The 19,103-nt window shown below is 40.4% G+C and overlaps 1 protein-coding gene across 1 annotated transcript in view; it reads right to left on the bottom strand.

Moving 5' to 3' along the window:
• C3H21orf62 (chromosome 3 C21orf62 homolog) overlaps positions 1–13,766 on the bottom strand; it is a 32,303-nt gene extending 18,537 nt beyond the window's left edge. Inside the window, exon 1 of the mRNA XM_043991261.1 lies at positions 13,516–13,766. The gene's annotated coding sequence lies outside the window, so the exon portion shown is untranslated. The remainder of the gene's footprint in view (positions 1–13,515) is intronic.
• Between the last annotated feature and the right edge of the window lie 5,337 nt (positions 13,767–19,103).

The following is a 19,103-nucleotide window of genomic DNA, read 5'->3' as shown; positions in this document are numbered from 1 at the left end:
TGGGTTTCATATCCATTAAGTTATGAACCTCTATACTTTCCTTAAAACAAAGTCCATAATAGTCCCAATTCTTTCAAAGAATAAAATGTTGTTGTTTTTTTAGTTGGAGGGTACTTTATTAGCTTATCAAGTTCAATTCCTTTATTTTGCAGATGAGAAAATTGAGGTTAGCTCATTTATTTAGTGATTTCCAAAACAATGCTTTTTACTATAGTATTCTCCCTCTTGGTTAAATTTATTGTTGCTTGGAATAAAAGGGGAGTCTTCAGTGACTTGAAATTCACTTGTAGAGATTTTCACTATAATTGAATTTGTTATAATGGGGTTTGATTTGTAACCTTTGTTCTCAACTATCCATATTTAATTGTTATAGTTCACAGGAGGCTATTTGGCAGTGTGGATAAAGGGTTAGATTAGGAATTAGGAAGTCAATTCAAGTACTTTCTCTGACATTTACTAGCTTTGTAACCATGGAAAACTTCCTTAACCTCTCTCTGAGCCTAAGGCAACTCTCTAAGACCAAAAGTTTTAAACAGGTTGTGATCTGCCCAAGACTAATTTTCTTTCTTGGTTCCATGCCCCCCCTTCCCCCTCCCCCCAAACATCCTCTTGTTTTTTTTTCCGGGGCAATGAGGGTTAAGTGCCTTGCCCAGGGTCACACAGCTAGTAAGTGTCAAGTGTCTGAGGCTGGATTTGACCTCAGGTCCTCCTGAATCCAGGGCCAGTGCTTTATCCACTGTGCCACCTAGCTTCCCCCCATCCTCTTGCTTTTTAAACTTCCTTCAACTAAAATCATTTAAGAAGGTCTCCTGTTGTTGTTTGTCCTTCATACTCAAAGAACAGCAATAACATCACAATGTCGAGGTCAAGGTACAGTGTGTTCGGCTGTGGCTGATCGGTCCAGCATGAGCTTGGAAGGCACTACCACAGCCAGGTACGAGTAGTCCCTTATAATATTTGGGATGGAGATGTCTCTAGATTTGCACTTCTTACATTTCCTTTGTGCTACTGCAATTCTGTTTTACTCTTGGAATACAGCATCTTCTTTGATGCTGGTACTCCATGCTGGGGGTTCTGTGCCAGGGTGCCCCATGTCTCATAGTTGATTCCAATGTTCTTCAGAGAGACCTTGAGAGTGTACTTGTACAGCTTCTTCTGATCTCTGTGCCAGTGCTTGTCTTGTCCAATTTCTCCATAAAATAATCTTTTAGGTAAACATTTGGGCTATGTGGCCAGTCCATCAGAATTGTGCTCTCTGCAATAGAGTTTGAATGCTTGGCTGTTTAGCTCAAGAGAAGTGTCAGGTATCTTATCTTGCCAGGTAATCTTCAGAATCTTCCTAAAATAATTCAAATTGGGAACAATTCAATTTTCTGGCATGGTGTTGGTAGACTTCCAGGTTTCACAGGCGTACAACCCTGAAGTCAGCATAATAACATAGTTTGGTATGCAGCCTAATACCTCTTCTCTCCCACACTTTCTTTCAGAGCCTCCCAAATGCTGAACAGACTCTGGCACCAACTTCATCATTTCTGTGGCATCCCTGGAAAGCATACTGCCACGGTAAGTGCACTTATCCATAGCATTCAAAATTTCTTCATTTGCTGTAACCAGTGGTTCCACCTATATATGATGTGGTGCTAGCTGGTACAGAACCTCTGTTTTCTTGGGATTGTCAGGCCAAAATTAGCACAAGTGGCAGAGAACTGATCCCCACTCAGTTGCATCTCAGTCTCAGAGACTATATTGAGTACACAATTATCTGCAAACAAAAAATCTATTGCTATGTCCAAACAAGCCACATTTTAAAACTACTTCTCTTCTTAACTTTCTCTTCAAATTTCTCTATTACATTTTCATTGCTTGTGGATTTTCCAGTCCTTTTCTATTCCCCTTTCCACTTGATTTACTAGGTCAAATACATCTGTTTCTCCCTTCTCTGCCTTTCCCTCAATCAACCTCCATAAATTCTTCCATGTCACCACATTGTCATGTCACATTCCATTGCTCATTTATATATGTTTTCTTTTTTGTTGTTTTGGTTTTTTGTAAGGCAATTGGGGTTAAGTGACTTGTCCAGGGTCACACAGCTAGTAAGTGTCAAGTGTCTGAGGCCGGATTTGAACTCAGGTCCTCCTGAATCCAGGGCCAGTGCTTTATCCACTGCGCCACCTAGCTGCCCCCTAATTTTTTTTTTTTTTTAGTGAGGCAATTAGGGTTAAGTGACTTGTCCAGGGTCACACAGCTAGTAAGTGTTAAGTGTCTGAGGCCAGATTTGAACTCAGGTACTCCTGACTCAGGGCCGGTGCCCTATCCACTGAGCCACCTAGCTGCCCCCATTGCTCATTTATATAAAAAGACCACTTTCAATTAAGAAGGCTGTTCAACACAATGATCAACTATCAAAGGACTAATTATGAAGAATTCTACCTGACAGATAGGTGATTGACCTTGAACATGTAGAATGGGACACATTTTGAGGCATGATCAATTTGGGGATATATTTTGCTCAACTATGCATGTTTGTTACAATGGTTTTGTTTTTGCTTTTTCTTCCTCTAAGGGGTAGAAAAGAAATATCTGTTAGTTGAAAAAAGTCAAATTTAATTTAAAAATAAAAGAATAAAGAGTTACTTTTTATTTATTTTTTAAAGTAATAAACATTTTTATTTATAGTTTGGGGTTCCAATTTTTATCCCTCCTTCCCTCCCCCCTCCCTGAGGCAGTAAGCAATCATATATGGGTTATACATGTACAATTATGAATTTTTTTTAAATGCAAGAGATCTCATTCTTCCTCAGGAAATGTCAATCTCTGCTTTGACAGAGAAGCTAGAATGATGGGCATGCTCATAAGATGGGGAAGAGTAAGTTTAGTGTCAGTAGTATCCTAGCCTGCCTGCCTCTCTCTTGTTAGGGGTGGGACAAAGTTGTATTAGATTAGTGAGAAGTATATGTCCCCTCCCCTCTTTCTGTATAAACCAGAGATTACCATCTGGCTGCCAGGAATTCTTTCTGCCATCAGCTCCTTTGGATCATCAACTTCTTTGCTGCTGTTGGGGCCACACTACTCCAGTAGCCATGGACAATGCTATTTATTCATGGCCTCTGGGAGTACCTTTGAAAGGGGCTCTGAATCACCCAAACTCACAATGTTACCTGGGTGCTTTCATATCAAGCTACGTATCTGCCTAAGATCAGGAAAGAATAAACACAAAGAGAAGTGTCACAGCCACCAACTGAGCTGCCATATTTCCCCCAGCTCACTTTTGGGGTTGATTCTAAGAAGTCCTGCCTCCTTGTTTTTTTGTTCTGTGGGACAATGAGGATTAAATGACTTGCCCTGGGTCACACAGCTAGTAAGTGTCAAAGTATCTGAGGCCGGATTTGAACTCAGGTCGCCCTGAATCCAGAGCCAGTGCGTTATCCACTTTGCCACCTAGCTGCCCCCACCTCCTTGTAATTGTGAAGGAAAATAGCCAGAGATGAGTGTGATACCATTTTTATATGCACACTCAGTTCAGCAACTCTTGAGTCATCAGTTTATCCAACTACTGAACCAATTGGATGACTTCACATCATCACACAGTGCTAACCCTTGAGCAATCATGACCAGGAACTGGCATTTCCCTAAATTTCCATGTGGTCATTTGGAATGAAACCACACAGGAATTATCTATACATACCTCAAAGACTAGCACTCATATGCCAGTTCATCTCATTATACTCTATTTTTACCTATTTCAATATCAATCAGTTCTTTTGTTGTGGTGTTGTTGAATTAGTTTTTAATTGTGTCTGACTTTTCATGAATTCACTTGGGGTTTTCTTGGCAAAGATACTGTAGTGGTTTGCCATTTCTTTCTCTAGCTCATTTTACCAGTGATGAACTGAGGCAAGCAGGGTTAAGTGATTTGTCCAAGGTTACATAGCTAGTAAGTATCTGAGGATGGATTTGAACTCATGAAGATAAATCTTCTTGATTCCAAGTCCAGTGCTCTATCCACTGCACCACCTAGCCGCCCTCATGTACTTACCTGAGATATATTTTATTTTCAAAAGAACAGTGAAGAATTATGGAAAGACTGCTGAGCTGAAAGTCAAAATACGTAGGTTCTTCTCCTGGCCCTTTCATTTAGCTTTAAAACCATATGTAAATATTCTAGACTTCTTATTTAGACAATGGTGACCATAATATTTTTACTTTATCTCACAGGGTTGTCATGAAGTATGTACCTGCTAGGTGGTGTAATTTACAGCACTGGTCAGGAAGACTTGTGTTCAAATCCTGACCCAGGCATGTATTAGCTGTGTGACCCTAGGGTCTCTTTCAACCTCAGTCTCCTCATCTGTAAAAAAAGGGGGGAAGGGGGCGGCTAGGTGGCGCAGTGGTAAAGCACTGGCCCTGGATTCAGGAGTTCCTGAGTTCAAATCTGGCCTCAGACACTTGACACTTACTGGCTGTGTGACCCTGGGCAAGTCACTTAACCCCCATTGCCCTGCAAAAAAACCAAAACAAAACAAAAAATTTAAAAAAAGGGGGGAATAATGGGGCACCGGCCCTGGAGTCAGGAGGACCTGAGTTCAAATCTGGCCTCAGACACTTGACACTTACTAGCTGTGTGACCCTGGGCAAGTCACTTAACCCTCATTGCCCTGAGCCCTCCGCACCCCCCCCCCCAAAAAAAAAAGGAAAAAAGGGGAATAATGATAGTACCTACCTTACAGTGCCATGAAGATCAAATGAGGTGATACATTTAAAGAACTTTATTGTTGTTGTTGTTGGTCTTTTGTTTTTGAAAACTACCAATAAAGTCACAATGTTAAGGTACAATACTGTATGATGGGTATTGTCTTGACTTGAGTGTGAATTGGATGAAGTGAGTCAGAGTTACACAAAGTCATCAGCCTCATTCTCTCTTCCAGAGTCATTGGCGTCCAGTGGCATGACAAAAGACAGGATGACTGGCAGTGGCCAAGGATTCAGTGGATGACCTTGGCATCTTCAATGTCTGACCAACCTCTAAGTGCTCCATAGCACCTGCTTCAGCTGCCTTCATGGCCACTGGAACAAATTATTCTTTTTTTTTTTTAGTGAGGCAATTGGGGTTAAGTGACTTGCCCAGGGTCACACAGCTAGTAAGTGTTAAGTGTCTGAGGCCGGATTTGAACTCAGGTCCTCCTGACTCCAGGGCCAGTGCTCTATCCACTGCACCACCTAGCTGCCCCCTGGAACAAATTATTCTAATCTGCCCATTCCACAGGGAAAGTCTTCACATGCTTGGGGTAGATATCTTCCTAACTCATCGATGGGTTTGAGGTTACTTTCAACCTGGTTTAGCCTATCTCCTGAGACCATTTTGCCAGGGTGTGGCCGCTGCACATGCTACAGCTTCTTGGAGCCACAGGTGATAGTTGGGGTGAAAGTGGACAATAGGAGCAGCTAGGTGGCACACTGGATAAAGCACCAGCCCTGGATTCAAGAGGACCTGAGTTCAAATCCAGCCTCAGACATTTGACACTTACTAGCTGTGTGACCCTGGGCAAGTCACTTAATCCTCATTGCCCTGCAAAAAAAAAAGTGCACTCCAAAGGTGGATGAGCAGCCCTGAAAAGGGCTCAGCAAGTCCTTACAACAGAGGTTCTAGTCCTCTCTTAACACCTCTGTATAAAACTTAAAACAATATAGAAATGCTAAATATTATTTTCATTTTTATTGTGAATATCAAATGAGGATATGGATAGAGAGGCACTTACAATGTAAGGTGTTATTTAATAGCTAGAAGGAAGGAGGAAAATTGATGACATTGGGGGACAAGTACAACCAAAGTAATAAAGAGGAAGAAGCAGATGGTGGGAAGGAAGAAGGCCAGCACTGATTTGCACTGAGCCAGTGGATCATGCTGTACTTCACAGCTCTTTTGGAACTTTCCTGTGAATCTGATGGTGGTTAGGCTGCCAAGTTTGAGAAACCAAGGATGGTTGTAGAAAGTCATAGTCTCCATATCTCTGCTCCCCACATCTCACTTCTGAAAAATTTCTCTGGTTTAAGGAGACTGAGATGAATAAGCTTCTCATTTCTTTCTTTCTTTTTTTTTTTTTTTGATGAGGCAATTGGGGTTAAGTGACTTGCCCAGGGTCACACAGCTAGTAAGTGTTAAGTGTCTGAGGCCGGATTTGAACTCAAGTCCTCCTGACTCCAGGGCCGGTGCTCTATCCACTGCGCCACCTAGCTGCTCCAAGCTTCTCATTTCTAACCCAATTGAATATCACAGTACTTCATTGACCAGGTCAGTGAACACCAGATCAATACTACGAAAGGCCAAATGCTATTGATTCCATCTCTGGTTCTTGAATGAGAATAGATACAGCTTTGTAGTTTTTCCACAAGTCTGAAATTCAAGAGCACAATTCTCTGGGAACTCTAAGGTAAATCTTGGTTAGGAAGGAGGAAGTCAAGGAAAATGAGTCAAATGCTATTCCAATCCTTTTGGTAAGTAAAAAGTAAAAAAGTGAAAGAAGTCAGCAAACTAGAACAATTTAATCACTCCTTTCCAGAATAATAAAGGAGAGTCCATTTTTACATTCTCATAAACTTTCTCTATATATTTACCTCAGGATAGAAGTATGCGGATTTATATTTTTTTCTTTTCCTTTTATTCTTTCTCTTTTTCCTTCTCTTTCCCTTTCTCTCCCTCCCCCTTCTTTCTTCCCTCCCTCCTTTCTTTCCTTCCTTCCTTTTTTCCTTCCTTCTATCCTTCCCTTTTCCCTCCTCTGTTTTCTTCCTCTCTCTCTCTCTGTGACCTCTCACTCTCCCTTTTTCTTCTGCTTTACTGAGGTTTTTCCTCCAGTTTTATATAAGTGTACAAAGAGAAATTCAACTCTGTAAGTAGTTGAGCCCAAATGCAGCATCTGAAGGCCATCAGACCCTTGCTGATTTCTTGAAAGGTTCCCTTAGTGTCTTTGTCCAAGTACAAATGCCCTCTCTTCTCATTGATCATTTTATAAAGGCTATTTTTGTTTTGATAGAAGGATCCAAACAAACTTTCTGGGCATTTTTGTTTGGACTAAACTGTGAACTTGTGAAATGATGTCCAGGCAGGAATCCAAGTGAGCTCTGCTGGATTCCTGGCAACTGAGAAAGGGATTCTGGTAGTTACAAGGCCTCTCTAATGACCTTTGAGACCAGGCCTTTCCAGATGCAAAGTAGATACTGATCCAAGTACTTCTTTTATGGGATACTGATCAAACTCATCCATTTCCTAACCATTCACTATATAACAAAAATTGTTGTTTTCTTGTGAATTTTGGGAATGAACTGAGTTCAATCACCACCTCCACCCCTTTTTTGGTGGGGGGAGGGGAAAGTAAAACATATAACAGTAATATTATCTTTTCTAATTTCCTACTCCGCTCTACAAGTCAATTTAATATTGCCTGGTGCTTTGAGGGAGCAGCATATTTCCCATCAACTAAGATACTGCCTTTCCCTCATTTATACCTTTCTCCAATCCCACCTCTTTCAAGAAGTCTTCCTAGACTCATTGATAGATGCTTACCTCTCACAAACTGACATGTTTAGCCATTTACCTTCCCAGTGAGTACTAATCAAGTCTAGAAAATTAGAAATATCTGAGGGAAAAACAGAAATCCAAACCAGAACATTAAAACCAATCATCACAGAGTAAAGATTGTGTGTGTTTCCTTTTGCAGCATCCTATCAATACTCTGTCTTCTTGTGTTCAAATCTGGCATCACACACTTACTTGCCAAGTGATCCTGGACAAGTCACTTAACACTATTTGCCTCAGTTTCCTCATATCTAGAATGAGCTGGAGGAGGAAATAGCAAACCACTCCAATATCTTTGCCAAGAAAACCCTGAATGGGGTGACAAAGAGTTGGACACAACTGAAATGACTGAACAACAAAAATCATATTGGGTCATGCTACTTTAGCCTGTATCTCATGCTACTTTTTTTTTTCAGGGCAGTGAGGATTAAGTGACTTGCCCAGGATCACTCAGCTAATAAATGTCAAGTGTCTGAGGTTGGATTTGAACTCAGGTCCTCATGAATGAGGGCCAGTGCTTTCTTTATCCACTGCGCCACCTAGCGGCTCCTCATGCTACTTTTGAATATAAACTTTCCATGGGAAGAATTCTAATCACCAGACAAACATTAAACAGTAATTATGGTAATTTCACATCTTAATAGGGAATAGTAGGCACTTTAATTGCTATTTTACATGTAAGGAGAACAGAGCAAAGGAAAATTCTAACTCTTAAATGAACTAAAAATATTTTTTTTTAGTTAAAGTCAGAGAAAGCCAGAATTATTAGGTTGAAATTTGGTTGCTCTTTAAGGCTCTCTTCCTTTAAGCAAGCTTAGCCAACCGCTAAGAAATGGTTGTTAATGAAAGGCAATATCCTTTAAAAACAAGGAGAAAAAAAGGTGAAAAGTAGATGCAAGTTGTTTTTGAGGTGTAAACTGAGACTGCAGTATATCCTATTGCAAAGCTCCCAGTAAACTGTGGATAAACAGATGATGGTTATCTGTCCTTAGGACACCATGAAGACAATGATGCTGTGCTTATATAAGAATATGTAAGAATTTGTACTAAGATAGTGGCCAAGTGAGGTTCTATGGCTTTTAGCTCACTGTTCTATTCATTACTGGATACTACTAGGGAAGGGAAGGAAAGGAAAGGAAATTTAAAAGGGAAGGGGAAGGGAAGGGAAGGAAAAGGAAGGGGAAAGGGAAAGGGAAGGGGAAGAAAGGAAGGGAAAGGAAAAGAGTGCATGTGTGTATAATAGTCATGTTCACCTGGGGGTGGCACATAGCATGTTCAGAGCTGCTCTTCCTGCTTCTGATCTGCCATGTGCATGACTCGATGTTGATAGTACTTCATACTTTGAGAAAATTATGTGTCTCCAGGCTAACTATCAAAGGTAAATGCAGTGTTGAGTATTGATGAGAAATATTGACCCACAGAGGAGAGAGAACTTCGGGGAGCTGCGCTAGTCTGGGATATATTTAGGTTGTCCACTTATAAGGGCCCACTGGAGAGAGTCACCAACTAGGATCTTCATCTGAAACAACCTAATTTTTCAGGGATCCACCCGAGTCAAAAAATGCTTTTTTCATTTTTCTATATTCTTTTGTTTTCAGACAACAACTAGACAGTTTTTTCATATGTTTCTTTTATAAGTCAGAGCATTTCCCTTTTTTATACTTTTTTTTATGAATTGAATGCTTAAAAACTGCTATCTGTTGCATTACCTTGTCCATTCCAAGTAAAAAAGCCAATATGAGCAATATAGATGTTGCCTCCTTAGGATGATGTTGCCTGGCAATTTGCCTAGAAGCACATTATGGGAATCCATGCAGGTTTATTTTTTCAAAAATGCTTTTGAGCAGGTCTTAACTGCTTGCCTTATTGGGACATGTGTGAGGACAATTTCCATGAAATCCTTATGTACCACAGGATAAAGTGTGCCTGATGGCCTAAAAATCCCAAGGAATCAACCTCAAATCCTTAATAGATTTTTTTTTTACTGATGCCCTATTTAGAAAAAAAACCCCAATACCTTCCCCTCCCTTTTCTACAATGCCCTCCATGTCCTTGTGTCTACCAGCAATAGAAGTGACACTTAGTCCCTGGTGAAAATAAATCACTCCAACAACCACAAAGCCCATAGGTACAATGTGCTCTTCTATACTTATTTTGGTACTTTTCTGTTAACATGACTATGTATTGTTGGGGTTTTTTGTTGTTGTTGTTGTTTTGTTTGTTTGTTTTTTAACTTGTCCTGTCTTTTCTCATGCCCTGAAATGTTTGGTCTAACTGTAAAGTCAGAATCTGTAAGGCTGAAGTGAGGAATATGTTTCACATATATGAATCATAATATTACTGGAATTCAATAGATTACAAATAGATCATATGCTGAATTCCTTTGTAACACTGAATGATTTCTCAAGCGAATCTCTGCCAGAAGGCTATTTGAATGGCAGGTATGTTCACTGTGTATGCTACCTATCAACTGCTACCATGGCTCTTGTCACCATAGCACTTACTTCTTCTGCTATGGCAGCCAAAATCCTTAATAGATTTTAAAGAGTTCCATCCCTCTTTGGGGCTTTTATGGGTTTGATTTCTTCATAAACTAGAGACAGCTAGGTAGTGCAGTGGATAGAGTGCTGGGCCTGGAGTCAGGAAGACCTGAGTTAAAATCCATCTTCAGACCCTTACTAGCTGTGTGACCTTGGCTAAGTCACTTAACCCATTTGCCTCAGATTTCTTGTTTTATGGAGATAATAATGGCATCTACCTCCCAGGGTTGTTGAGAAGATCAAATGAGATAATAATTGTATAGAAAGGATTTGATCCTTACTTCTTGGATTGGCCATGGATTTTGCAGTGGTGCTATTCACCAGTCAGAGGAACTAGCAGCTAGTAAGCATTTGAGGGGTGAAATAGCTTTGAGGAGTCCAGAAGACAGCCTACTCCAGCTGTCAGCAGTTGAGCTGCATGAGAGGAATAGGCCCAGGGAGCCCAGCTAAGTGACTTGCCTAGCAGAGATGCTTCACACAAGGAGTGAAGCATGAGGACACCATGGAAAGGGAAAAGACATTAAAGACTTTGTGGGCCCTTCAGTGTCAGAGATAAGAGTTGCCTTGGCCACACTGTGTATTCCCTAGTATCTGCCTTTTGACTAGTGTGTGTCCACTCTTCCTACTGACATCACATGCAGTTGTGGGAAAAATGCAACCCAGATTTATTGGGGGGAGTTTCATTATTTTCGTCCATTCAATGATATCTCAGTAAAATCCTTTGCTTTGAGCAATTTGTGTCTACTGGCTGACTAATAAAGTTAAGCACACCATGAGGACTACTTTCAGGGTATATCCACAGAGTACTTTGAACCTGAGAGTACTTGCCTCCTAGGGACCCAGCGTGTGAGCATAAGTTAGGAGTAACCCAGATGGAGCATTACATATATGTAGGAGGGCCTGTCCCCTGGGGGAGATGGATTTTCTCTAGCTCAGCATATAATTACAAATGATGATGTTTTAAACTAAGTATAAATATAGATGTCTCACAGAAAGCAAAGAAGGTGACAAAGATGGTATTAATGTGTTAACATTCTGCTAATCTTCTATAAAGTATGAATTCCTGGCTGATCATTCTAGAGGGGCAGCTCACTGGTTGCCTTTAAACAGTGAGTTTGCTAAATTCTGCATGGCCAGGAGCAGCTTTGTGGAGTGTGGTCCCTATGTTTATACCATAGAGCAACAGGAATAGGAAAGGATTTCCTTCCATTCATTGGACTTGGCAGTGGTGTTACTCCACAGGGACACAGAAGGGAGAAGAAACACATCTTCTCCAGAAAGACACAGTCACATACACAGAGAGGGAGTTGAGTCAAGCCACTTGAGACAGAAAGTAGTTTCAAGGATCAAAGACTTCTGGCAACAAAGAAGGGAGCCCATTATGGACACAAGAGAGAACTAGCCTTGGCAATCGAGAATGGAGCTAGGGGGAGGAAAGGACTCTGGGAATCTAGCTATGTGGCTAGTACAGCAGAGACACTGTGTCTGGGATAGGAAATGAGAGTCGTAGTCTGAAGACTCATCAAGTAGAGAAAGGATATTGAGGCTTTGAAGAGCAGAAGCCATGAGGCCCTTGGTGATATTTGTTACCTAAATGTGTGTCTCACTACAATTATACTCTAAATTTGTGCCTATTATCCTTCTGGACACTGTTGGGAATATCCAAATGCTGAGGTGCCTTAGAACTTAGGGGTAGCATCTTCCTTCTGGTAATACAACCTTCAAGTTAAGGAGAGGGCAGTTACCTAGAGGGTCACTATGTATACAACAATATGGTTTCATTTGTTCAGTGATTGTCTATATCATACACATTCATTCAATCAATAATCAACCAATCAGTAAAGATTTATTAAGAGCCTACTATGCGCCAGGCATATACATTGACAGAAGGGCATCTGCACATCAATTATTTTATTTTATTTTATTTTATTTTTTGCGGGGCAATGGGGGTTAAGTGACTTGCCCAGGGTCACACAGCTAGTAAGTGTCAAGTGTCTGAGGCCGGATTTGAACTCAGGTACTCCTGAATCCAGGGCCGGTGCTTTATCCACTGTGCCACCTAGCTGCCCCCTGCACATTAATTATTAATGGTAAAGTTGTATGTCGCCTTTAGGTGATTAAAATAAAATTGTATGTTAGAAAGGACATCTGGAAATACAAGTTAGCTGTTGAATATGACTCATTTCCTCAGAGTTTGTTGAAACTGTTAGTCTCAGTTATATGCCAGATTTCTGACAGAATGAAAACATCTCTCTTCTTCCAAACCAGTTGCATCGTTTTGTCTTTAGCAAAGAATTCTTTTCAGAGATAATATTAAGCATCATCCTTATCCTTCAGTTAATTAAAATATACATACACACAAACACACACATGACCTGGTGTTGTTCCTGGTGGTTAATAAAGGATTTTTTTTTCAGTAAATATTATGCCTACTTTTTATGCTGTTGAAGCAGCTTCTTTGATAAACAACATATGTATCACTATATAATGATGAAAACCTAATTAACTGAATTTTCAGATATATCTGTGTTTAAGGATTTTGACTGACCAAAAAACAGTCTTAAGAGCTCTTTTTATCATCCAAATATATTTTTTTAAGATTGAAAAACAATTTCAAAACCCATTTGAACTGCTACAGTCAGATATTCATCTAAATTTCCCTATCAAGTATTTTCAATATTCATGTAGCAATCATTAGCTTGTCTTCAAGATGGAAACAAAGCTAAGAATTTGTAAGTCAAAAAGATGCCATGGAAGTTTGTTTTCTTTCAGGGCTCACATAAGAAAAATATCAGATAGTAAGAGTTATTTTTAAAGTCGTGATAACATCTTATCAAGGAGAGACAGAAGTTTTAAAATGAAAACCATAACCTAATTTATTTCAATTCAACAAGCACCCCATAAGCATCTATTATTTTCTGAGTCAACATGCTAGAGATTCCATGCCTGGTACTTAGTACATACTTAATAAATTATTTTTGATTTTTTGATATTTTGGGATCATTGAGGAATTTCCTCACTTGGAGACTAAATGATGAGGTCCATCCACTTTTTGGCTTAAGGTATGGAGTTTAAGACTAAAGAAAAGCTGTTGACTTTTTTATTTTCTCTGTTACCTCCTTCCTGGGTTCTGTTTTAAAGGCAGAATTCCTAGAGGGAATAGTTTTTGTCTGTAAATATCTTAAATGTAAGCTATTTAAACATTTCATGGCAAGAATGACATACTAGCTTATAAAACCCACATTCAAGTAACATAAACTGTCCCGCACAAAGAAACCAAAAGGAGTGAATCTTAGATCCAGGAGAAAACTTTCATACTCTGCAACATGAACAGGAGATGTTAAAAATGGTCCCAGTTAAAACTAGACATGCCTGTCTGAAAATGAGAAGAAAGAAAGTACTTACATATAGGGGTTAAAATTATGGCGCTCCCCTTCTTCCCTTGGAAGATCGGTCTGACCATTGAGGCTCAATTTTGGCCCTAGAGCTTGGTAAATCTTCAAGGCTGTGTGGAATGTGTGGTCTTGCATTTGCTGTTGGTTTATGCTAACAGAGGGCCGGCAGCTCTTGTCGTTGCCATGACAACAAGGAAGGAAGCCTTCAGCCTCCTGCTTTCATTAAGGACCCAGAAGGATCAGTACCTGTATTATTTTGAACTTGGGTGTGCACAGCTTGAAAGTTTACAGGGCAACAGGGGAGGTTGTTGTGATAGGACAGCCTTGAACAAACTCACTTTAGTACAAGAAAGCTTACTTAACAGGAAATTGCATGATTAATTTTGGAACACTAAAACTCCTGACATGTTTTCCTCATATGACTATTTCACTGTCTGACAATTTGCTTTCTGAGTTATCCACAGTAAATGTCTGCTCTCCAGCACTAATTGTCCCTTCACAAATGCTCTGTTGATTGTGTTTATTGCCATCTCTAAGGATCTGCCTACTTCTCAGTATTTTCTATTTCAGTTATATGACTAGACAAACATTCTATTTCATTTACAATCTTTTCTCAGTTTTTCTTCATCCTATATATTTCATAGAAAGTTAGAACTGGAAAAGAACTTAAAGGGTATTTGTACCCACCCAGTCACCTTAAAATTAGAAAAATGGGGACTGGAGTGATCATGACTTCTCCAAGGTCACAAGAATAAATTTTTTTTAAACAGACTTGAACCCAGGTTTTTGGACTTTCAGGCTACAACTCTAAATGCTTCCTTTCAATATTTAAGAAACAAAGCTTCTCAAAATATGCAGGTTAGTCAGTTGGCAAGAGTAAAATTCATTCAACATACTTTTATTGAGCTTTATTTTTATTTGGTAATATTGATTAGATTACAGTTAATTTTGCTTTGATTTTTTCAAAGTTTTTTCCTTTAAAATAAAATTACACAGTTAACTCCCTGTTATGACAAAGGGCTAGTTAAACAGATAAAATATGGCATGAGTTGAGAGTGTAGAAAGTTAAACATTTACAGTAGGATTTCTATTTCCTCATGTTTTCAAGCATCTGAGGTTACTCTATTTGTTTTCTGTATTAGCTAAAGTAAGCACTTAAAAGTTGGTTCAGCAAGAGTGCTGGAAAGAGGAATAAGCCACTTACTTGCTGTGTGACTGTGAGCAAGTCATTTCTCCTCTTTAAATCTGTGTCTGCCTCTATAAAATGAGGGAAATAATGTTTTTACCTCCTTCCTGACAGGATTCTTCTGAGGAAAAGTGCTTTATAAGCTTGAAAATTTAAGAAGCTGCTTTGGGGTGGGACAGATCCTGCTCTCCCATGATGATTATGGGAAATGTAGGTTGAGGTTTGGACAGAATGACCTTGACGTGAACTAGATTTGGAGGCTGGAAAGCAAGCCAGTGGAATCTGGAAGGAGGAAAGCAGCGAGAGAGGGAGAAACAGAGGCACTATGGGAAGAAATGGGACAGTGGCTGAAGGCAGTTAAGTTCTCATTCCCCAGCTTGGGAGACAGCAGTGGCCATAGGTGAGCTTTAGAGACTGAAGGTTCACCAGAGTGTGGACCAGCAGGCAATGGGGAGGAATTCAACTGTCACTATCCCAAACCGCCCCCTTCTCCAACTTGTTTGTTTGCAATTCGTACTCCGGGTATAAACTGTTCCTTTTTACTGCCTCTTGACTTTTGTTGCTATAAAAGTTTGGTCTACAAAGACGTGCCTTTGCTCAGCATGACTGTAAATGTAGACTAAGGATGCTAAAGGGGGTGAGCAACTCTGAAAAGTATCTGAAATAATATTTCCAAGAATATACTAAAGAGGACCCCATAGCCTGGCTTTGTGGTCGAGGGGACCACCTGGAGGCATATTTTCAAGCCATTTATTCTATTTGTGTTTCACAGTGTTTTAAAATCCAAAGAGCAGAAATGAGGTGAAGTCTGAGTCTTTTCCTCCCCTGCCTATCCCTCAGATTACAAGAGCTGGTTTTTCATTTTTATTGGTTCTAACAACCAAATGTGGGTCGATGGGAGAGAGCCTGGTGGGCCCCTGAGGCTGTGGGAGTAGGAGACACATAGCTGAGTTGCTACAGTGACACCTGGGGGTTATAGCTCTATAAATGTAAATGTAACAAGTTCTGGGATATTTGTTCCACTCGGGTACTTTTCTTTTTTTCAGTAGCTGAAAATAAATTGTCACCCCAAGGGCTATGCAAGGGGTGTTGCTGGTAAGAAGGGGGAGTGGGGAACTAAAGAAGGCAGTGGGGAAGAAGGGCTTTATGGAAGGAAGGAGTAGCAACTAGGAGAAAAGCAGACAGGAGGGTTTTCACCCTTATCTTCCACTTGGACTTGGCATGGTAAGCTTGGGCAATGGCACAGTGGAGGAAACTGTGCTGGAGCAAAGCTTCTTAAACTGTGGGCCTCTATGCCATTGAATGTGGGGGTTGGGAAATTTTGGCAACAGTAAAAGGTAATGTATACCTATTTTATATACCTATGTATTTGGAGTCACATAAAAATTTCTTGAGCAAAAAGGGGTTGCAACTGGAAAAAATTTAAGAACCCCTGTGCTAGAGAGCTATGAGAAGTGGCAAAGAAAAGTGGAGAGGGGTGAGAAAGAGAGGAGAGGAAGGAGACAGAAAGCCAGAGACAGAAAGACCTCCCTTCCCTTTCCACAAGGAAAATCCAGGAACTGTCAGGACAAGGCAACAGGAATAGTGGCAGAAAACCTCTTCCAGAAGAATCCACATACTTAGGATTGTAAGTGATCCTGAGGTTCATATTCGTAATAGCAAGTCCCAAGGTCATTCTAAGGCTTTGGCCTCCCTGTTTATGAATATCAAAAGGCCATAAATGCTGTTATATAGTAGGCAAGTGGCCTGGTTGCCCGGCTTTAGTCCACTCATCTACATGGAACAACAGAAGAAACTTAGGCAGGGCTATACTGGAGTCAATCTGAACCTGGTCAAGAGAGCCAATTATTAAATTTTCAGTGTGAGGATGCAACCCTCGGAAATGAGGGAAAGTTACAAATGGGGTTTGATTTGTTGTTTTCAAGATTGTCTAGAATTAAGAAAATAATGGAGAAAGTGTTAATATTGCAAATTACACTTAAAAGTATGTCACATACATATGTTATAAGGCAGGTAAGTAGTGAAGTGAATAGAGCACTCTACCTGAGCAAGTCACTTTACAGCCTCAGTTTCTTCATCTGTAAAATGGAGATTAATGAGGATAAAATGAAATATTGTTTATAAAGTGCTTTTCAAAATTGAAGGCACTATCTAAATGAGGTCATCATCATTGCCATTGTATTTTTTTGTTTTTACAACAGCCTGACATGCTTCCTGATCATGTACAAAATAACTCAGATATAGACAGTCTGACAATATACTCAGAGGAATGGGGTGGAGTGATACTTGTGCATGTGTGCCCAGGAATAAAGGTGAGATTGAATGAATATGAGATGCTTTTTTCCCAGAGGGCACTCAAGCTTCTAGGATTCAAGCTTTCCTCCCCACATTGTTGCTAGCTTGAGTTCTACATGCTCAATAAAATACAAAGAAAAATTTAGGTCTCCTCTTTGTTATTCATAATCCTGTGAATTAGAACTATTTTCAGTATGAAGGAAAGAATTTGGGCAGGGAAGATGATTAATGTCTCCTGCCCATATTATTTCCTACAGCTTTCATTTGCCAACAGCTGCTTTACTTAGTTTCATCACCAGGAAATTCATCACCATGGAGATTGCTTCAGCTTTGTTACTAACCTCTTTTCAGTACCCTCCGTTGCTTCTGCCCCTCTGATTGGAGGGCTAGAGAGTGGGGCAAAAGCTCCTGCCATAACCTCCTTTTTTTTTTTTTTTTTTTTTTTTTTTTTTGGGCAATGGGGGTTAAGTGACTTGCCCATGGTCACACAGCTAGTAAGTGTCAAGTGTCTGAGGCCGGATTTGAACTCAGGTACTCCTGAATCCAGGGCCGGCGCTTTAACCACTGCGCCATCTAGCTGCCCCCTATAAGTCAAATTTTTTTTTTTTTTTTTTTTGCGGGACAATGAGGGTTAAGTGACTTACCCAGGGTCACATAGCTTGTAAGTGTCAAATGTCTGAGGCTGGATTTGAACCCAGGTACTCCTGAATCCAGGGCCTGTGCTTTATCCACTGTGCCACCTAGCCGCCCCATAACCTCCTTTTAAAGAGGGCTTGAGGGGGCTGCTAGATGGCGCAGTGGTTAAAGTGCTGGCCCTGGATTCAGGAGGACCTGAGTTCAAATCCAGCCTCAGACACTTAACACTTACTAGCTGTGTGACCCTGGGCAAGTCACTTAACCCCCATTGCCCTGCCAAAAAATAAATAAATAAATAAATAAATAAAGAGGGCTCGAAATGCCAGCCATCTCTTCATTTGCCACCAGCTGCTGTGTTTGGTTTCACCAACATTATCATCATGCCCCAACAGGAGGTGCCATTTAGTAGGTCCCTGCCCCTTGTCACCTTCCTTTAGTATGTGTCTTCTCATATTAAAATGTAAGCTCCTTGAGGCCAAGATCTGTCATTCTTTTTCTTATTTGTAAACCCAGCACTTAGCAGAGTGCCTGGTATGTAGTAGGCATTTAACAAATGTTTATTGGGGGCACCTAGGTGGTGCAGTGGATAAAGCACTGGCCTTGGATTCAGGAGGATCTGAGTTCAAATCCGACCTCAGACACTTGACACTTACTAGCTGTGTGACCCTGGGCAAGTCACTTAACCCTCATTGCTCTGCCCCCTCCAAAACAAACAATAAATATTTATCATATTATACATCTGATGGTAAATGCCTCTCTGAGTGAGAAATTTTTGTGGGGGTGGGAGTGGGTGATAAATTGGTATTCATGCTAACAAAGGACAAAGAGATTCTACACATAAAATGTTATATATCTAGTAGAGATTTTTGGAAAGATATTCTGTACAGCTGTTAGAGTTTTTCGGAAGACTGGAGACAAATGTTCAAGTCTGTATCTCAAGGGTATTTCTTGTTATCAGATTAGTGACCACTGAAATCAAGTTGTTCACGCCTCTCTCATATCAAGTGGAACCATCAGTAAATCAGGAAAAACCAGCTTTCCTTGGGAGTCAGATCTTCATAGGCAGAGGCTTATTAGATCAGTGGGGGATGTAGGGAATCAGGAGTTTGACTGAAAGCCTTAATCTGTGGCAGAGTCACAACTTGCTCAAGAGTCCTAACACCTGAGGGACCTGAATGAGTGATTTTGAATCGACTATTCCCATTTTAGGATAGACTTCTCCTGTGCCCTACCTACCTTGTTAACAGGGCCATTCACATCATCCAACTCATAACTGGCATTTCTGGATGAAGGATAGTTATGTAACCCTGCATCCTTCATTCATGCAAGCATTACTTTTTTTCTCTCCCAAAAGTAGTATTAAGGGCAGCTACTTCGGGAAGCTTGAAGCTTCAGAAGCCTTATGGCCATTTGTCCCACCTAGGTACCTGCCAAAAGGCTCCACTAAGCTTGGTATTTATGGACAACGACCTTTGAAAATA

This window comes from Dromiciops gliroides, chromosome 3 (assembly GCF_019393635.1).
Source record: "Dromiciops gliroides isolate mDroGli1 chromosome 3, mDroGli1.pri, whole genome shotgun sequence".
In the NCBI taxonomy this organism is placed as follows: Eukaryota; Metazoa; Chordata; class Mammalia; order Microbiotheria; family Microbiotheriidae; genus Dromiciops; species Dromiciops gliroides.
Note: the sequence above shows the minus strand (reverse complement) of the source record. Positions and strands in the feature narration are given on the sequence as shown.